The following is an 18133-nucleotide window of genomic DNA, read 5'->3' on the forward strand; positions in this document are numbered from 1 at the left end:
GGGGTGGGGGCTTCGTTCCGCGACAGATTTCGGGGAGCCAAATGCACTGGCATTCGGCCTCACTGAGATCCATTGCGGAATTCGCTGACATCCCTAACGTAGCCTATCACGGCTAATGCAGGGACACCTTTTGCATCCCTGCGGAGGCCATGATAGGCTACATAAGTATTTACATAGCCTATCACAGCAAGCCAAAAAAAAAAAAATACAGCATACGCAAATGTTGGCGGCTGCAGCGGCCACCATTTGCGTACCCTATTTTGAGGCATTTTAGCCTACATAAATATTTATGTAGGCTATTACGGTGAAAAAAAGGGAATGCAAATAGTGTAGTGGGCATTATTTGCATTCCTTTTTTTTTTTGCCGTAATAGCCTATGTAAATATTTACGTAGGCTAAAACAGCAGAAAATAGGGAACGCAAATGGCGGCCGCCACAGCCGCCACCATTTGCATACGCTGTTTTTTTTTGGGGGGGGGGGGCTTGCCATGATAGGCTACGTAAAGAGTTACGTAGCCTGTCACTGCAGCTTCACAGGATGCAAACGGCGGCCGCCATTTGCATCCGCAGCAGCCTGTCCACGGCCGGAATTCCGGCTGCAGACGGCCCTGGCTGGCGGCTCTGCGGAGCTGCCGCGGAGCGGAGCCGGATGGTTTAGGATTTTGCGAATCACCCCATCAAAAAGGTAAGTGACTTTCATACATCCCTACCACTACGCCATTTGCAACTGTATTCCTCCCAGCAATACGGTAATGGCAGCCACGATTACCATATCGCCAGTGCGGCTCCATGAAATCCTTGGGAGGCAGAGCCACTCTGGAGGATTCCAGGGGGAGGAATGGATCGCCTGCCCCCCTGAGGACCCCCCCCCAGAATGGAAGGTAGGGGTTTTGTACATCCCTACAAAAACACAAATAAATGTTCGTGCAAAAAAAAAAGATCGCAACCTTATACAGACATGAGGTGGAAGACACTTCAAAGGAGAATTTGGAGAACTTCAGAGAGCTCAAGTTCGGCTTGTGTGCATATCCCTACTCCTGCACTACTCTGGACAAGCAGAACAGCAGCAGTGAAGGTGACCAGCCAGCAACAGAGGAGAAGCACTGTCACTGGCACTATTCTGGGTCCCCCAACTCTTCCACTGTTGCCCACCTCTCCAGAGTCTCAGAGGAGGAGGCCCATCTGCTCCATTGTTGGCCAGGCCAGACACAGCACGGTCACTCACTGCCAGCATCTTCTTCCTTGTTCCTTCTCCTCAGTGCCACTGGGCCCTACCCTCCAGCATACACACTGGAGTTGGGGCCCAGAGGCACTGAAAAGAAAAAAATAGGATTGTTGTGGCAGCAGCTGTAGACGCCTTGCTCAATGTTTCTCTTGCAGCAGGGGTGGTTGGACCTCTTTGAGCCTGAGGGTTGAATTCCATTTTGAAGAAGCTCTCAGGGGCTGCATTCCAGCTGTGAAAGGGGCAGGGCCCAAAATATTTTAGCTTAAAGCTCTGACTGGCAGGAACCCAGCCTTAGGAGAGGCATTTCAACCTTTTAGAGGCACAAAACCTGGGAAAGGGCTGGGCTGGACTGAGGGTAAGAACAGGAAGGGGGCATGGCCATATGAGGAAGTCTGGAGGACTGGAGTGGGACCCCAGGCAGGTCAGAGTTGGTCCTTGGGCCTGAAGTTCTAGTCCCCTGCTCTACAGTGCTGGGCAGTCAAAAAAAATTAAGAGGCGCCCAGCATCAGCCCCAGTGGGGTCCCCATATGTCCAACCATATGGGATGCTGACACCAGGCCTGATATTGTCCCCCTTACAACCACCATACAACCTGCTTTCAGAGTTGGTCCTACCATGTAGCAGGATGAAGCAGCCTCTTGCACCATTAAAGATGGCAAAGTAGGATATCTATGATAGAGCACTGGCTTTGCATGTAGAAGGTCCCAAGTTCAAGTCCCCACATCTCCAATTAAAGGGGTCTCAAGTAGAAGAGCTGGAAATATCTCTGTCTGAACCAGTGGGATGTAGTTACCAGTTTGAGTAGACAGTATATGGCTAGATGGACCAGCAGCCTGACTCAGCATAAGGCCTTCTTCCTGTTTTCATGGGCACAGACAGATCTGACCTATGGGGCACAACCCACAAGGATGCTCACCTTTGTGAACCAGTTGTGCTTGCACACGAAGATGAATAATGTAGATGAATAATGGGCTCAGGTCAGAGGAAGCCAGATTCCAGCTGAACATCAGGAAAAACTTCCTGACTGTTAGAGCAATACGACAATGGAACCATTACCTGGGGAGGTGGTGGGCTCCCCCACACTGGAGGCCTTCAAGACGAGGCTGGACAGCCATCTGTCGGGGATGTTCTGAATTGGATTCCTGCGTTGAGCAGGGGATTGGACTTGATGGTCTTGTAGGCCCCTTCCAACCCTACTATTCTATGATTCTTATGATTCTATGATTTGATATTCCCACTACAATGACAATTCTGGGTCCAATCCATGCAAGGAGGGGAGAGCAGATAACACTCACCAGCCATAGCTGAGTGGTAGAGAACATGCTCTGTGCACAGAAACAGAAGGTCCTAGGTTCAATCTTTGGCAACTATAGTTAAAAGGAACAGATCACAAGTGTTGCAAAAGAAACAAATGAAGCTAAAATCTCCAAGTTGAAATTTCACAGGAACGTGGCGCTGGACAAAACTGCCAAATAAATCCCCAGCTCTGTTCAAACAAGCACAAGCAGAATGGAGCCTTGACACACTCTGGCTCCATTTGCCAAAAAAAAAAAAAAAAAAAAACAGGTCTCATGGAACTACCCAGTTCTCTTGCCAAGGAACAAGCCTAGCCATTGGAAGGTTCAAGTGGAACAATTTCAGCCAGTACCACATGCTTCTTGGGCCTCTTAGTACAGGTAAGAGAGCTTAAAAAGCCCTGATCTGGTAAGCCAGATCATGAGCCTAAGGAGAGCCCAATTAAAGTCAACAGATTCCCTTTGATATGGCAAAGGGAGAGAAAGCACACTTAAAATGAAACTCAACGGTACACATAAGAGGCCATCTATTCACTGAACACAATGACCAAAGGAAGAGTAACTCTCAACATAGAGAGTATCCAATGTGATGGCAAAATAATAGATGCCATACTTTTCTCATCTTTGTCTTCAAGTCTGTCCTGCAGAACCCATTCATCCTGTAAGTCAGGGGTAGGCAACATGCAGTTTGCGAGCCACGTATGCCACCATCCCCTGGCCTCTAGTGTGGTGGCCCCTGTTGCTGCACCACCAAAATTCGGCGGTGTTGTAGCTGCAGTGGCAAAAAAAAAAAAAAAAAATCGGCAAAACAAGCAAAATTTGTCCCTTCTAACCCTTCATCCCAGTTTGCCAGCAACATTCGGTGGCAAACTGCTGCTTTTTTGCCGCCACCACCACCACATCACCACATTTTGGTGGCCTAGCACCAGTGGCCCACTGAAGCTAACCAGACTGGCAGATTGAATCTTAGTTCAAAACTGGTGAACAGGACAGCGTCCTCCTACCAGAACGAGGCTAGCTTAGCAGGTTTATGGCAGGCGAGGCGACACAGTACCCAGAGCTCTGTCGTACAACACAGGGCAATGGTTGGAAAGGCTCAAGAGGAACGGCCCATCCCACCTCCCTTCCAGCATCTGCCACCTGAGGCAGCCACCTCACTCTGCTTCAGAGTAGAACCAGGCCTGCTAAGGCCTTCCTATTTAAGGAGGCTCTTGGCCTTTAGAGGCCCTGCCCAAGGTATCTTGCCACCTCAAGCAAGGTGGCAGTACCACTGCCTGCCTGCACACTTCTCCTTGCAGCGACCACCAGCACCCACCCACCCAAACCACTTGGCTGGCCATCTAAGCTTCTTTTTAGGGAATGGAATAATAAGGGACAGAGACTTAAGGCACAATCCTATGCATGTTTAGATAGGAAAAAAGGCCTATAATGCTGGCTAGGGTATGCTGGGAGTTGTAGGCCTTTTTTCTGTTTTAACATGCATAGGATTATGCCTTTAAGCGCCAGCCCTACGCACACGTTTTTCATCAGGACTTAACTCCAAGAAAGGGTGGATAGAATTGGGCTGTATAAACCCCATTAACCTTTCATATTTCAAGAGCATGTAGGTGTGGTGGAGGTGTAGAGTCATTACACCAATTGCTCTGTTTTCTTGAGATTTGAAATAGCTATGTGATACATAATTTCCCAAAGAACAACCAAAGGCAGAGAGGAAGGGTAGCAATTGCAGATGTATGTGATAAGGCCAGTTAGAAAATTGGCAGTGTTTTTAAAAGTTTTTCCTAACAACACATTTGTCGTATGCTGTAATTTTGGTCTTTGAACTATGTTTACATGAAGTCTCTTAACTCTCCCCCTTTAGGATAAGTTTGTTTGATTCATTACGAATTGCATTCAGCTGTTCTGTAAACTGTTATTGTCTAGGTTTCCTTGCAACAAGAGGTCACTTGCTGTTGCCAAAACTCAGGCATTTCTTTCTTCAGCTGTTAGTTGTAACTTGGCAGTTCTGAAATCGGAGCTGAAACTTGTACATGGTTTTTCAGCCCAGATGTGCTTAATGTATGCCTGAGCAGCACACAAACATTTGCTCACACACTTTATTATTTAAAGCATGTCTATTCTGCCTTTTCAAGACCCCAGGTACATAATGACAACAACAAAACCTTAGAACAAAATTTTAAAACACCTTACAAAAATCAAAGAGAAATAGTAACCCAGCAGCCCTCTGTTCAAGTCTGGTTCAGATAATCCCGTTAACTCCAGATTTTGCAATCATGAACAAGCCATGGCCAGCCTCAGGTGTGTGTGATCCCCTCCCTTCCCCTCCTCCTTCACATGCCAAGGAGGGAGTGTCAAAGCTTGTACTTTTTCTTTTAAGAATAAACCACAGTTCCATGTTCCATCCAAACTCAGGGAACTGTGGTTTGTTCTCAACTTTTGTCAGCAAACCAGGTTCTGAAACCACAGTTTGTTCCTGGCTTGTTCCAGCTAACTCTGGCTAAAACTAGGGATAGGAGAACCATCCTATTTCTGATCTGTGTCACTTTTGCATGTGTTCACCCTTAAGTTAGTTTGGTCCCATATCTGCATTCATCTGCTTTTTCTTTTTTCACATGGTACTTCACATTTAAATGCACCTGACGTACTTTGAAAGATGTCTTCTCTCAGAATATATATTTCTAAACATATTCTGATACATTTTTGAGGCAAGGACCCCATCAGAACATTCAAGAAGTGCAAATGCGAGTGGGAAACTAAGTTCTGATCCACACATTAGCCTGGAAGGTGCTGATCAGGTCAGTTTATATTGGAATTCAACAAAGATCAAATTTGTCAAGCATTCCTAGTTAGAACAAACCAAAGTTCCCTGAGTTTAGACGCAATGCAGAACTCTGGTTTGTTCATGGAGTGAAAGCAGAGGCAGCTGCAAAGGGGGAGGAGAAGGGAGGGGGAACATGTAAACCTAATACATGCTGCAACCTCAGGGCAATTGATGTAAAGTCTGTGCTTCTAGCTGGAACACTTTGCACCACACATGGCACTGAGACATGGAGCAAAGCTTGTTTAGGTAGGGATGTCAGAGAATTCTGCCATGGATCTCGGTAAGGCCGAATGCCAGTGCATTTGGCCCCCCGAAATCTGTGGCGGAACGGCCTGCCCCCCCCGCCCCCCCGCAGATCCCCCCCGGGATGAGACTTACCTGGGGCGGATGTTCCGGGTGGTGGCGGCAGCTCCGGCGGCGGCCGCGGCGGCTGGTCTTCCGACTGGCTGCCGCCACCGCCATTTGCACATTTGCAGTCTGGAGGGGGTTGGTTTTTTTGTTTCTTTTTTACACAGACGTGATAGACTACGTAAAGATTTACGTAGCCTAATATGGCTGGGTTAAAAAAAAGTGCATACGCAAATGGTGGCGGCTACAGCCGCCGCCATTTGTGTTCCTTATTTTTGGCCGTCTTAGTCTACGTAAATATTTACGTAGACTATTACGGCGAAAATAAGGGGAACGCAATTAGCGTAGCAGGCGCTATTTGTGTTCCCCTTTATTTTCGCCGTAATAGTCTACATAAATATTTACGTAGACTAAGACAGCCAAAAATAAGGGACGCAAATGGCGGCAGCTGTAACTGCCGCCATTTGTGTATGCAGTTTTGGTTTTTTTGGTTTTTTACCCAGAGCCCTCCGTGGCCGGAAATCCAGCTGCAGACGGCTCTGGCCTGGGCCTGGCCAGCTGCTCCGCCGTGAAGCACAGCCAGCCATTCGAGGATTCCGGGGGGGAGGAAAGGATCGCCTCCCCACCCGTCGAGGATTCCAGGGGGAGGGACGGAATGCCTCCCCACCCCCATAAACATAATCCACGGAAAGGTAAGTGACTTTCGTACATCCCTATGTTTAGGTGACTGTAGTTGGGTTGATTCCAAAAGAGGTGGTCCTGAAATTACCCCTTTAGCACAGAAATGTTATCTAATACATGCTTCTCATCATACCTTGGTGTTGTGTCATGCCTCATTTCAGATGGAGAACCTCCAATCTCCAGGTCTGCAGGTGCTGAATAGGTGGGTGACCCTTGACTTCTCTAGTGGTTTAAGATACAAGATCCTGGACCCAAATGAAGACTGTTCATGCTGTCATGTTCCCCAGCCTTGACCTGTCCTCTGGCTCTGAAGAAGACTCAGAGGCACAGGAGACTCCCTCCATTAATCTAGTCCCTGCTAGGCCAGGGCCTCCCAGACCTCAGGATGTGTCTCTACCTGACTCCTCTAGTGCAGAAGACACTCCCCCATTACAGCCTTCCCCACCCCCACCCTGTAGGAACCAGCAGCTACAAATCAGGCAGTAGCCCTTTAAGAAACAAACTACTTCTGTAAGGGGGTGGAGTTAACTGCAGGTCTTGAGTTGCTGACCTTCAGAAAGCCTTTGACTGTCCCCGAGTCAACAGTTCTCCTTGCTTCAATCTCAGCTAACTGGGGAGCTAGCCAAAGTCCTGGAAGACCCTGCCTGGTCTAACTTGTCTGGCTATTCAGCACCCTTACCCTGGACTGGCCTTGATCTGACCTGACCAACCTGACTTGCCAGGCCCTTGCCTGTATGTCCCTTGCTGGTTTTAGTCCCTCTGGATGCCTTGAACTAAGCTAGACAGGGCACATGCCATGTGTGAAGAACATTTTTAAAAGCGGCATCCACCTTAATTATGAACATCAGTACAATGTTTTACTAGCTTACATAGCTCAGAAGGAGGAGGGGAGGTGGGGCAGGGTCTCCAAAGATGTGAATAAGAGAAAGAAAGGGAGGTCATGTAGAGTCTTAACACCAGGGATGTTGAACCTCTTTCAGCTTGAGGGCCAAATTCCATTCAGAGAAGTTCTTGGGGGCTACATTCCAGTGGTAGGCAGGGCCAAAATCCCAAAAATATTAGCGTATTTTAGTTTAAAGTTCTTACTGCCAGCGACTAAGCCTTAGGAGAGGCATTACAACTTTGTAGAATGGGAAAAACTGTGCAAAAGCTAGGAAACCACCAAACCATCAGTGGAAAGGGATGGAGCCAGGCAAAGCGTGCATGATCATCTGGGAAACATGAGAGGGCTAGATTGGGACCTCACATGGGCCAGATTTGGACGTAAGGTTCTGCGCTTCTGCTTAACATGCTGTTCCATTGTAACTCTAATGCAGTGGGATTTTCCAGGGAAGAATCAGCAGGAAGAATGAGGAGCTTAACCCTTCCATCACCCACTGCTTCTCCCTCACAATGCCCCCCTGCGCAGTTTTGAACCCCAAACCCTTCTCTCTGAAACTAAAAGTGAAAGAGGGAGAAAGGAAGGAAGGAAGGAAGGAAGGAAGGAAGGAAGGAGCCAGAGGAAAAACAGCTTTGGTTGAGGGGATTTCCATTGAAGAACCAGTGAGCACAGAGGGATGTAGGACCCACTTTTGGATGAGTGGCTCCCACACATGAGAACATCAGAAGACCCTGCTGGATCAGACCAAGGGTCCATCTAATCCAGTATTCTGTTCACACAGTGGCCAACCGGCTGTCATTGGGAAACCCTCCAGCAGGACATGATTATATACCAATCATATTGAACTGAAGCAGTATAATATAGCCTCTAAAGCCCTCCCACCCATGTTCCCCAGCAACTGGTGTACATAGGCATCCTGCCTCTGATGCTGGAGGTAGCATATAGCCATCAGGACTAGTAGCCATGACAGCCTTCTCCTCCATGAATTTGCCTAATCCCCTTTAAAAGCCACCCAAATTGGTGGCCATCACTAAGTCTTGTGGAAGTGAATTCCATAGTTTAACTACTGCTTGTGTGAAGAAGTCCTTCCTTTTACCTGTCCTGAATCTCCCATCATCAATCATGGGATGATCCTGGGTTCCAGTATTATGACAGAGAGAGAAAAATGTCTGAGCTAATATTTAAATCAGGGGTGGGAAAGCATTTTTCAGCCTAAGTCCCGAATTAACCTTGGACTAGGACATCACTCAGGGCTTGCATACCAGCAGTAGGCAAGGCTGCCTCTCAAAATGGGAGGAGCTACTGCTGCCCCACACATTTTCACACACATACAGACACATTCACAGACGCATTCTTCCAGCTGCAGACACCATTCCACACACGCCCTTCCCAGCCCCACCATGAAGATCAGCTAAGGCTAGGGGTGTATAAAACCCCACTTACCTGGCTCCGCTGGGGTCCGCAGGTGGGGGGAGGCAATCCGTTCCTCCCCCTGGAATCCTTGACCGGGAGGGGAGGCAATCTGTTCCTTCCCCCCCCCAGGATCCTGTCCGGACGGCTCTGCTCCGTGGCCAGTCCACAGAGGACTGCCGGCTAGGCCGATTTGCAGCAGGGCCTTCACCCGCTGCTGGGCTGCTGCAGACACAAATGGTATCCTGCATAGGGGACACCATTTGCATCCCTGCCTTAGCCATGATAGGCTACATAAATATTTATGTAGCCTATCACGGGCAAGCGTAGGGACACGAATGACGGTCGCTACAACGGCCGCCATTTGCGGCTGCAGCAGCCTGGCAGCAGCTGGCCAGGAGACCAGCCAGAGCTGCCGCTGCCGCCAGGTAAGCTCTGTCCCAAGGGGATTCCACAGGGTGGTGGTGGGGAGGCCGTTCTTTAGAATCCGGCCTCACTGGAGTCTGTGGCGGAATTCTCTGACATCCCTAGCTAAAGCTCCCTTTCTTAATGCTGAGTAGCACAAAGGCCTTACCTACCTGGAGCAGATCAAAGATAAGCATCTGCACCCTGGTCTGCAGCTGAGGTAAGGCCCATCACTTGAGTAGAGGGAGTGGGTCCTTGCAAAGAACCTGGCAGGTCAGACTTGAATGACCCAGCCACGTGGGTTTTCCCACCACATCTTCACCATCATCCCCATGCTGTAGTGCCATACGACGGGTCCTCACCTACCTGGTTAGTTCATTTAACCATCAACTCAACTGTGCAGGAACCACTTGGGGGAAAGTTCTTGTTACCTGTTCCTTTGGGGGGGGAGATAAGGTGGGATATACATTTTTCAAATAAAAATAAATGGAATAAAAACTGCAGTGTTTTTAGATGGAGTCAGTTCACACATTCACATCAACAGGCATTGAATAATGCAGTGATAACTAAGAAACCAACTGATGTAATGGATGCATAGTTCCACTGATGCATGTCTTGAGTGATTTGTTGCCCATAATCTAAATCAGCTTAAGTGCCAGTCACTGCAGCCTTAAGAGAGTCTTGAAATAGCAGATTGTGCTCTTAAATACAGAGAGAGAGTATTGTCCTCAGGCACACTAATTAACTCCAGCCTCCCTCTCTTCCCTGGGCTAAGGAGAAACCTCTTGCAGGCCTGTGTTAAGAGCCCTGCCAGGAAGCCATATAGATCCCTGTTAATAAAACAATTAAGTTCCCTTAACTTAGTGTGGAGCCTGAATTCCATAGTCAAGGTTCAGTAGACAAGGAGTGGGCAACAGAAAGTAGATCTCCAGATGTTTTGGACTTCAACTTCCAGAAGGTCCTGCCAGCATGGCCAATAGTAAGGAATGCTGGGAGTTGAAATCCTAAACATCTGGAGAACTACTTTCTGCCCACCACTGCTATAGACAACACAACACTTGCCATCTTCATCTGGGCATTCACTTGCTCTGCAACACTTATTTAACCCTAATAGTACAATCACGGGCACTGTGAAGAACATCAAAATGAGATAGAGCCTAACCAGAGGGCTTATAGTCTAAGTCTGTGTTCGATGGACGGAGAAAGCAAGGATGGAGAGAGATGGATGGAGAAAGCAAGGATTGGGGGATATTGACAAATGAATAATAAGGTTTGGGTTGCCAGTTTGCAACCCAGAAAGTCACACTATGCCTTTAAAATTCCCAGTGAAGTAAAAGACAAGGCAAGCATGGTTTCTCCTAGCTGTTCCTCCCCCTCCTCTTTCTGTCTGCCCCTTCCCCCAAACTGGCTACAATAGGCGGAATGACAGACAAAAGATGCAAGGAGGAACAAGTGGAAGATATTGCAGCTGCTTCATCTTTGATTTCATGAAAAGTTTTAAAGAGACAATGCAACTCTCTGGGTTGCAATCTGGCAACTCTCGTGCAGAGAGTAAAGGGAAGAATGAGGTGGCCATTGATGTCAGAATTAGGGTTGTCAGAGAATTTCACCACGAATCTCAGGGAGGCCAAATGCCAGCACATTCGGCCCCCCGAAATTGGTGGCGAAACGGTCTGCCCCCCCTGCCCCCCTGGGACAGGGCTTACCTTGTGCGAATGTCCCTGGCGGCGGTGGCGGCAGCTCCGGCGGCGGGGCGTCTACGGCGGCGGCCAGTCTTCAGACCGGCTGCCACCGCCACCATTTCCAAGTAAAAAACAAACAAACAAAAAACATGATAGGCTACATAAAGATTTACATAGCCTATCACAGCTAGATTTTTAAAAATCACCGTGATAGGCTACGTAAATGTTTATGTAGCCTATCATGGCTGAGTGGGGGGGGGAAACCGCGCATATGCAAATGGCGGCGCCCATGGGCGCCGCCATTTGCATACGCGCAGTGTTTTTTTTTTTCACTCAGCCGTGATAGGCTACGTAAACATTTACTTAGCCTATCACGGTGTTTTTTAAAAATCTAGCCGTGATAGGCTACGTAAATCTTTACATATTTACGTAAAGCCTATCATGGCTGACTGCAGGGCTATGGCCGCTGCCATTTGCGTCCTGGCCGGCCGGGATTCGCGGCAGGAGGAACGGGGCGCCTCCCCCCGGCCAGAATTTTGGGGGGGAGGGACGGGGCGCCTCCCCCCCGGCCAGAATTTCGTGGGGAGGGACGGAGCGCCTCCCCCCCACCGAGAATCCAGTTTCTGGTTCAGGTAAGGGACTTTCGTACATCCCTTGTCAGAATGCAGCTAGAGCAGACTGGGAAAGCCACTAAGTAGAGCCAGGGCCTGCAGGAGAAGCCACCACCACCACCACCACCGGGGAAGAGGCGTGCTTGCCGCCGCTGGGCCTGCTGCTGCCGCCGCTGGGCCTGCTGCCGCCGCCGCTGCCACCACCACCAGGCCTTCCTTGTGGACTTCTGCCTGGCAGACCGCCAGTCCCTGCAGGACCAGGCCCCCAGGTACCGAGCCAGCTGTGCTGCTCCACCTGCCCCTCCCTGGAGGGGCTACATAAGCTGGCTGGCTGAGGTGGCCTGGGAGAGCCAGGGCCTGCAGGAGAAGCTGCCACCACCACCACCGGGGAAGAGGCGTGCTTGCCGCCGCTGGGCCTGCTGCCGCCGTCGCTGCTACCACCGCCACCAGGCCTTCCCTGTGGACTCCTGCCTGGCATTTTTAAGGGGATTTTAATTGTTTTGTTTGTTTGTTTTATTTTGTTGGGGGGGATTTTGTTGTGTTTTTAGGGGTGGGTAGCCTGCCTGATAGGCGGGAGCGAGGGGGCATGTGTCCACCTGATGGAGGCAGTGGGGGGAGTGTTGGGGGCCAGAACATACCGAGGCTGGGCGGCAGGCGCTGGCGGAGCGCTAGGGGCAGGCCATGCCAGGTAAGGGGAACAAGGGAGAGATGTGTAGTATCTGTCCCCTGCTCCGGGCCTGTCCAGAGCCAAAGGATGGCTGGGGGAGGCGTGACCCCATCTTCTGGCCTTCGTTTGCTGCTCTGCAATGCCAGGTCTGTTACCCAGAAAACCTCCCTCATCCATGACATGATCCTGGATGAGGGTGCAGACCTGGCATGTATTACGGAGACCTGGCTGGCCGAGGCTGCTGCTCCAACCCTTGCAGCCATGTGTCCAGCTGGACTTTCGTATGCACAGCAGCCGAGGGCTGGGGATCGGGGAGGGGGAGTGGCTGTTATCTACCGAGAGTCCTCAGTCTTCACCAGACCCCCTCTCCGGGAGACCAAGGTTGTTGAGTGCATGTACTGGAGGTCGGGCCCGAAGGGCAGTCTGGGGATTCTGCTCGTGTACCGTCCACCCCGCTGCACGACTGACTCCCTGGCCGAGGTGCTTGAGGTGGTCTCTGATGTGCGTGTACAGTCCCCTAACTTACTGGTGTTGGGAGACTTCAACGTACATTCGGAGGCCATCCTCACAGGTGCACCTCGGGACTTCATGGAGACCATGGCCTCCTGGGAGCTGCACCATATTCTAACTGGGCCCACCCATGTAGCCGGTCATGCACTAGACCTTGTGTTTGTTTCTGGAGAAGCGGGGAGTGATCTGGAAGTCGGGGGTATATCCACCACCCCCTTGTCATGGTCAGATCACTATCTGGTGATGTTGGACTTCTCGGTTCCACAACCCCTCCGCAGGGGTGGAGGACCCATTAAAATGGTCCGCCCCAGGCGTCTTATGGATCCCTGAACGCGCTTGGGGATTCTCTGGGGCATGCCAACGGCCACTCGGTCGAGACCCTGGTGGGTGGCTGGAATGCCGCAATCACTGGGGCATTAGATCCGGTGGCTCCGAAACGCCCTCTCCCCCTGAACAGGGCTCGGACTGCACCATGGTTCAATCCGCGGTTACGAGCTCTGAAACAGGAGGTGAGACGGCTAGAGCGCCGGTGGCGGAAGTCTCGCTCCAAAGACGATCAGACACGGGCTAGAGCTATATCTTCAGCCTATCACGTGGCGGTGAAGGCAGCAAAAAAGGAATATTATGCTGCCTCCATCGCGTCTGCAGAGTGCTGCCCCAGGAGGCTGTTCCAAGTGGTCCAGAGCCTGGTCGGTCCTGTGGCTCCGAAACCACTGGAGCATTCTAAGGCCTCCTGTGAGGCTTTGGCAAGGCACTTTGCAGATAAAATTGATCAGATTAGGTGTGTTACTCTGCACACTGTGGATACAGTTAGTGAGCAAGAGGTGGCCTGTGGCAAACCGGTTTTGTGGGATCAGTTCCAGCTTCTTCCTCCTGATGAAGTGGACAAGGTGCTTTCATCTGTAAGGCCAACCACCTGCTTACTTGATCCTTGCCCATCTTGGCTCATTATGAGCTGCAGAGAGAGACTGGGTGAGGAGATCAAGGCGGTGGTGAACGCCTCCCTTGAGGAGGGAGTGATGCCATCAGCCCTCAAGGAGGCAGTGATAAGACCGCTCTTAAAGAAGCCCTCCTTGGATCCTCAAGTTCTGAACAACTTTCGCCCAGTCTCAAATCTGCCATTTTTGGGCAAGGTGATTGAGCGGGTGGTGGCGGTGCAGTTGAAGGCACACTTGGAAGAAACTGATTATCTAGACCCATTTCAGTCGGGCTTCAGGCCTGGGCATGGGACAGAAACGGCCTTGGTCGCCTTGGTGGATGATATGAGGAGGGCTCTGGATAGGGGTGAATGCTCCTTCCTTGTTCTCCTCGACCTCTCAGCGGCTTTTGATACCGTTGACCACGGTATCCTCCTGGACCGCCTGGAGGGGTTGGGCATTGGAAACACTGTATTGCGGTGGTTCCAGTCCTTCCTCTCTGGCAGGTACCAGAGGGTAGCACTGGGAGAGGAGGTTTCGGACCCGTGGCCACTTACTTGTGGGGTGCCACAGGGTTCCATCCTCTCCCTGATGCTATTTAACATCTATGTGAAGCCACTGGGGGCTATCATCAGGAGGTTTGGGGTGCAGTGTCATCAATATGCAGATGACACTCAGCTCTACCTCTCATTCAAATCTTCACCAAGGTTGGCCGTAGAATCCCTGTCCAAATGTCTGGAGACGGTGAGTGGCTGGATGGGGAGGAATAAGCTGAAGCTCAACCCTGACAAGACCGAGGTACTTTTGGTGGGAGACAAGAGGAGGCTGGGGGATGTTGACCTGGTGTTGAATGGGGTACAGCTACCCTTGAAAGACCAGGTCCGCAGCCTGGGGGTCATTTTGGACTCCCAGCTGTCCATGGAGGCTCAGGTGTCAGCTGTGAGCCGGACAGCGCTGTATCAACTCCATCTGATACGGCGGCTGCGCCCCTACCTTCCCGACCATCTGCTCCCATCGGTAGTACATGCCCTGGTCTCCTCTCGTTTAGACTACTGTAATGCGCTCTACGTGGGGTTACCCTTGAAGACGGTTCGGAAACTGCAGCTGGTACAGAACGCGGCGGCTCACCTGATTAAAGGCAGCCGCCGGCGAGATCACATCACTCCAGTGCTGAAGGAGTTGCACTGGTTACCAGTTGTTTTCCGGGCCAAATTCAAGGTGTTGGTTTTGACCTTTAAAACCCTATATGGTTCCGGCCCAGCCTATCTTAAGGAGCGCCTCCAGCAACACCAGACAGGCCGCTTAACAAGATCAGCCTCGGATGGCCTTCTCTCTGTCCCATCAGCCAGGACAGCTAGACTGGTGGGGACGAGGGAGAGGGCCTTCTCTGTGGTGGCCCCCACTCTGTGGAACTCCCTCCCTAGGGAACTCCGTCATGCCCCCTCTTTAATGAGCTTCCGTCGTGCATTAAAAACGTGGTTGTTCAGGCAGGCATTTGGGGTGGGTTAGGGTATTTTTTTAAAAAAAAAATTATGGTAAAATTTTATTGTTTTAAATTGTTTATGGTGGGTTGTACATCGCCCAGAGTGGCTGGGTGACCAGTCAGATGGGCGATTAATAAATTTAATAAATAAATAAATAAATAAATTTCAAATAGGTCTTGAGGCATAGTAGCCTACATTTGCCAGACTGCATCCTAGAGAATGCATCAAGGAAGCAAGAGAGGTCACTACAAGTGGTCACACACACACACACACACACACACACACACCCCTACCTGTTTGGCTGCCTTCCTCCTCTACCTGCAGAAGCAAGAATTTTCCCCATTTCAGATGGAAGAAGGTGCAGATGACAGAAATAGGAGTCAATGGAGGGGGGGGCATCAACAGCTGCCCTAACACCCCTTTTATTGGTCTGTGCTGAGCCAAAAATGTCCCACTCCACACTCGCAGCCCCTTTTGCAGGGTCCAAAGGTGGAAGACATTTCCATGATCTTTTGTTGGGTTATGGGATAAATTCTAGAAATTGTTGGGCTTGCCCATTAGCAGCAGCAGCAAGGGTATTCCCCTTTTTCTTTTAAAATCTTGTTTGGCAGACATCACTTATGAGAAATGGGGGAAGAAAAGGAAGGAGCTGTTGCTGCTTTTGCTAACAAATAAGCCCCCAGCCCTGAAAATTACTAGATTTTCTGCCCCACAAAAAAAATTCCAAAAAGGTTGGTCCCCCGCCCTTTCACCCACCCCTAAGCCCCCTTTTTGGTTGAAACATTGAACCAAAACCCTTTGACTTAGTGCTCATTTAAAGGTAGATACTTGTTCTCTGGATTGCAGCCTGGCAACTATAGGACTAGAGGGAATTGTCTTCAGGAATACAGAGTTTTCCATGTTTCAATTGTATTTTAATTTTAATAGTTTTATTGTTTTGTACTGTATTTTAAAAATGTATTTGTGAGCTGCCCAGAGAACTTCTGTTTTGATGTGGCTTTATAAATACAGTAAGAGAATAAATTGTTCTGAATATGCATTAGATATACTAAAGATAAATTAGTAGTAGTGGAAGAGACTGTCCTTGGCACAAACAGTTAAGATGGCAGAAGGCATAGAGATGGCAAAAGAGAGAGAACCTGAAGTAGATGAGATTGTGGGGAGCAGAGAGAAGAAGGGGGTAGGCTGAGATTTAATAAGTGAGGCTCTTCAATCCTAGCATGTAGGTTTACTTGCTATATATGTTGTCAGGAAGAGGAGCCCTACCAGCAAAGAAGTTGGCAACCTAATCCATAGAGCCATTTTATTATTTTCCCATCAGCTCAGTTTATATTTGTGCATAGTGGTTGGCTAACTAAGGGGGTTTCTTCCAACAGTGGAGTGCATGGGGGGGGGGGAATCTTGCAGCCCTGTGGACATTTCCTTGGGAGTTAAACAGGTGGGATTCAACGGGGCCCATGAGTAAATATGCTCAGAGAAGGCCTATGAAATGTTGGTGCTTAAGCCACCTTATCCAAAGAGTGTTCCCATGGCTAATAATAACAAATTGACATTGGCTGCCCTTAAATGTTACTCCAAAACCTGCCACACACCATGAATGTAGTGGGGATCAACCTGGAGGTACATGACATGAACATCACATGGCCAGTTCAAACAGTGCTCCATGTGTGTGTGTGTGTGTGTGTGTGAGAGTGAGAGAGAGAGAGTTTGGTTTGAAATCAAGACCAAGAAGGGTTGCGTGAAGGCTGATGCACTCAACTACTCTGCATGACGGCCTGGCTTGCGGTGCCACATGGCAATGACCCCTGAATCTTGCAGCACAAGCATAGCAACACAGGGAGGGCTGCCTTAGACTAAGTCAGATCATTGGTCCATGTAGCCCAGTATCGTCCACACTGACTGGCAGCAATGGCTCTCCAGGGTTTCAGGCAGGAGCTTCCCTGCCTGCTTTCAAGAAGCTGGGGACCGAACCTGGGACCTTGTGTGTGCGAAGCAGACGCTCTGCTGCTGAGCTACACCCCCTTGCCTATGCTTCTCCATGTGACTTGGCTCGGACCCAACTTCAAAAAGACTGTGCCAGTGAGCTGACGTTTTGCTCAGGGCAATCAGTTCTGACAACCTTGTCCTCATTTGCACAAGACAAGAGTGAGCAGCCTTGTGCCTGTGCAAAATGGCTCCAGATTGGCCCTGGATCGCTGTCAGGGTGAAGGGAGCAGCATTTCAAGCACCACCAGACAGAGAACTTCTACATTGCACAAATGTGGTCCTGAGAGCCTCTTTTACTGGGCCTGCCTGGATCCAGTTTCCATAGTAAGCAAAGGCACTTTTGAAAGGGGAAGTGAGAGAACACACCACAGAAGCAAAGAGGCAGGCAATTCTCCCGATTCCAAAGGCGCTCTCCAAACTTTTTGTTTGCCTGATGGCCTTGGGCTTTTTCCTGCTTTAGCTTTCAAATCGGTTGGCAAACAGCTCACTGCAGCTCTGCATGTAATCCTTTGGGGGTTAAAATAAAGGTAGTTTATGAACTCTGTTCTCCTTCAAAACTAATGGACTATTCCCTTTCTCTCTCACCCACCCCCACCCCAATCTCCTCTCTTTCTCTCTCTGTGCCTTCCATGCACGCACACCCTCACCCCCCTTTTCTCCCCAAATAGCCCCCTTTGTCCACTTTTATGAATTGAAACATATACTCCCAGTGTGCAGACGTGGGGAATCCTGCCCATTAATTAAAGAACTTGTCAGCCCCAATCCTGGATCCTTACAGTGTAGGAAATGTCTCCCCTTTTAAGTGCAAAACCATAACATTACCATTTCCCCAAGTGCTCTCTGTTTTAGGCTGCTTTCCTAATTAGAGGGATGATAACAGCCCTGCTGATTGGCATTATAAAAGCACTAGTTTGGCTTCATCTGTCCCAGGTGTGCTGTGTAATTTTTTTCTCCCCTCTTCTCACCGTTTCAGAGCAGTACCTCTCTTCATTGTTCCTTAAAGTTTTCATCTGAGGAATTAATTCAGATAAAAAGACATTAGAAAAGAACCTCTACTGCCAAAGCCCATCAGTGAAACCTTTTATCAAAAGTACAAACTATACAAGCTAGAGATTCTTTTTCTTTTTCTTTTACCCTTTTGTTTCTGAGGGTTAAAAAAAAAGAGGAGGAGAAGACGAGGAGGGAAGGAGAGAAGAGAGGGAGAAATTGGG

Source organism: Heloderma suspectum, chromosome 7, assembly GCF_057233095.1.
Source record: "Heloderma suspectum isolate Gila_16-S chromosome 7, 16-S_ref, whole genome shotgun sequence".
Classification (NCBI taxonomy): Eukaryota; Metazoa; Chordata; class Lepidosauria; order Squamata; family Helodermatidae; genus Heloderma; species Heloderma suspectum.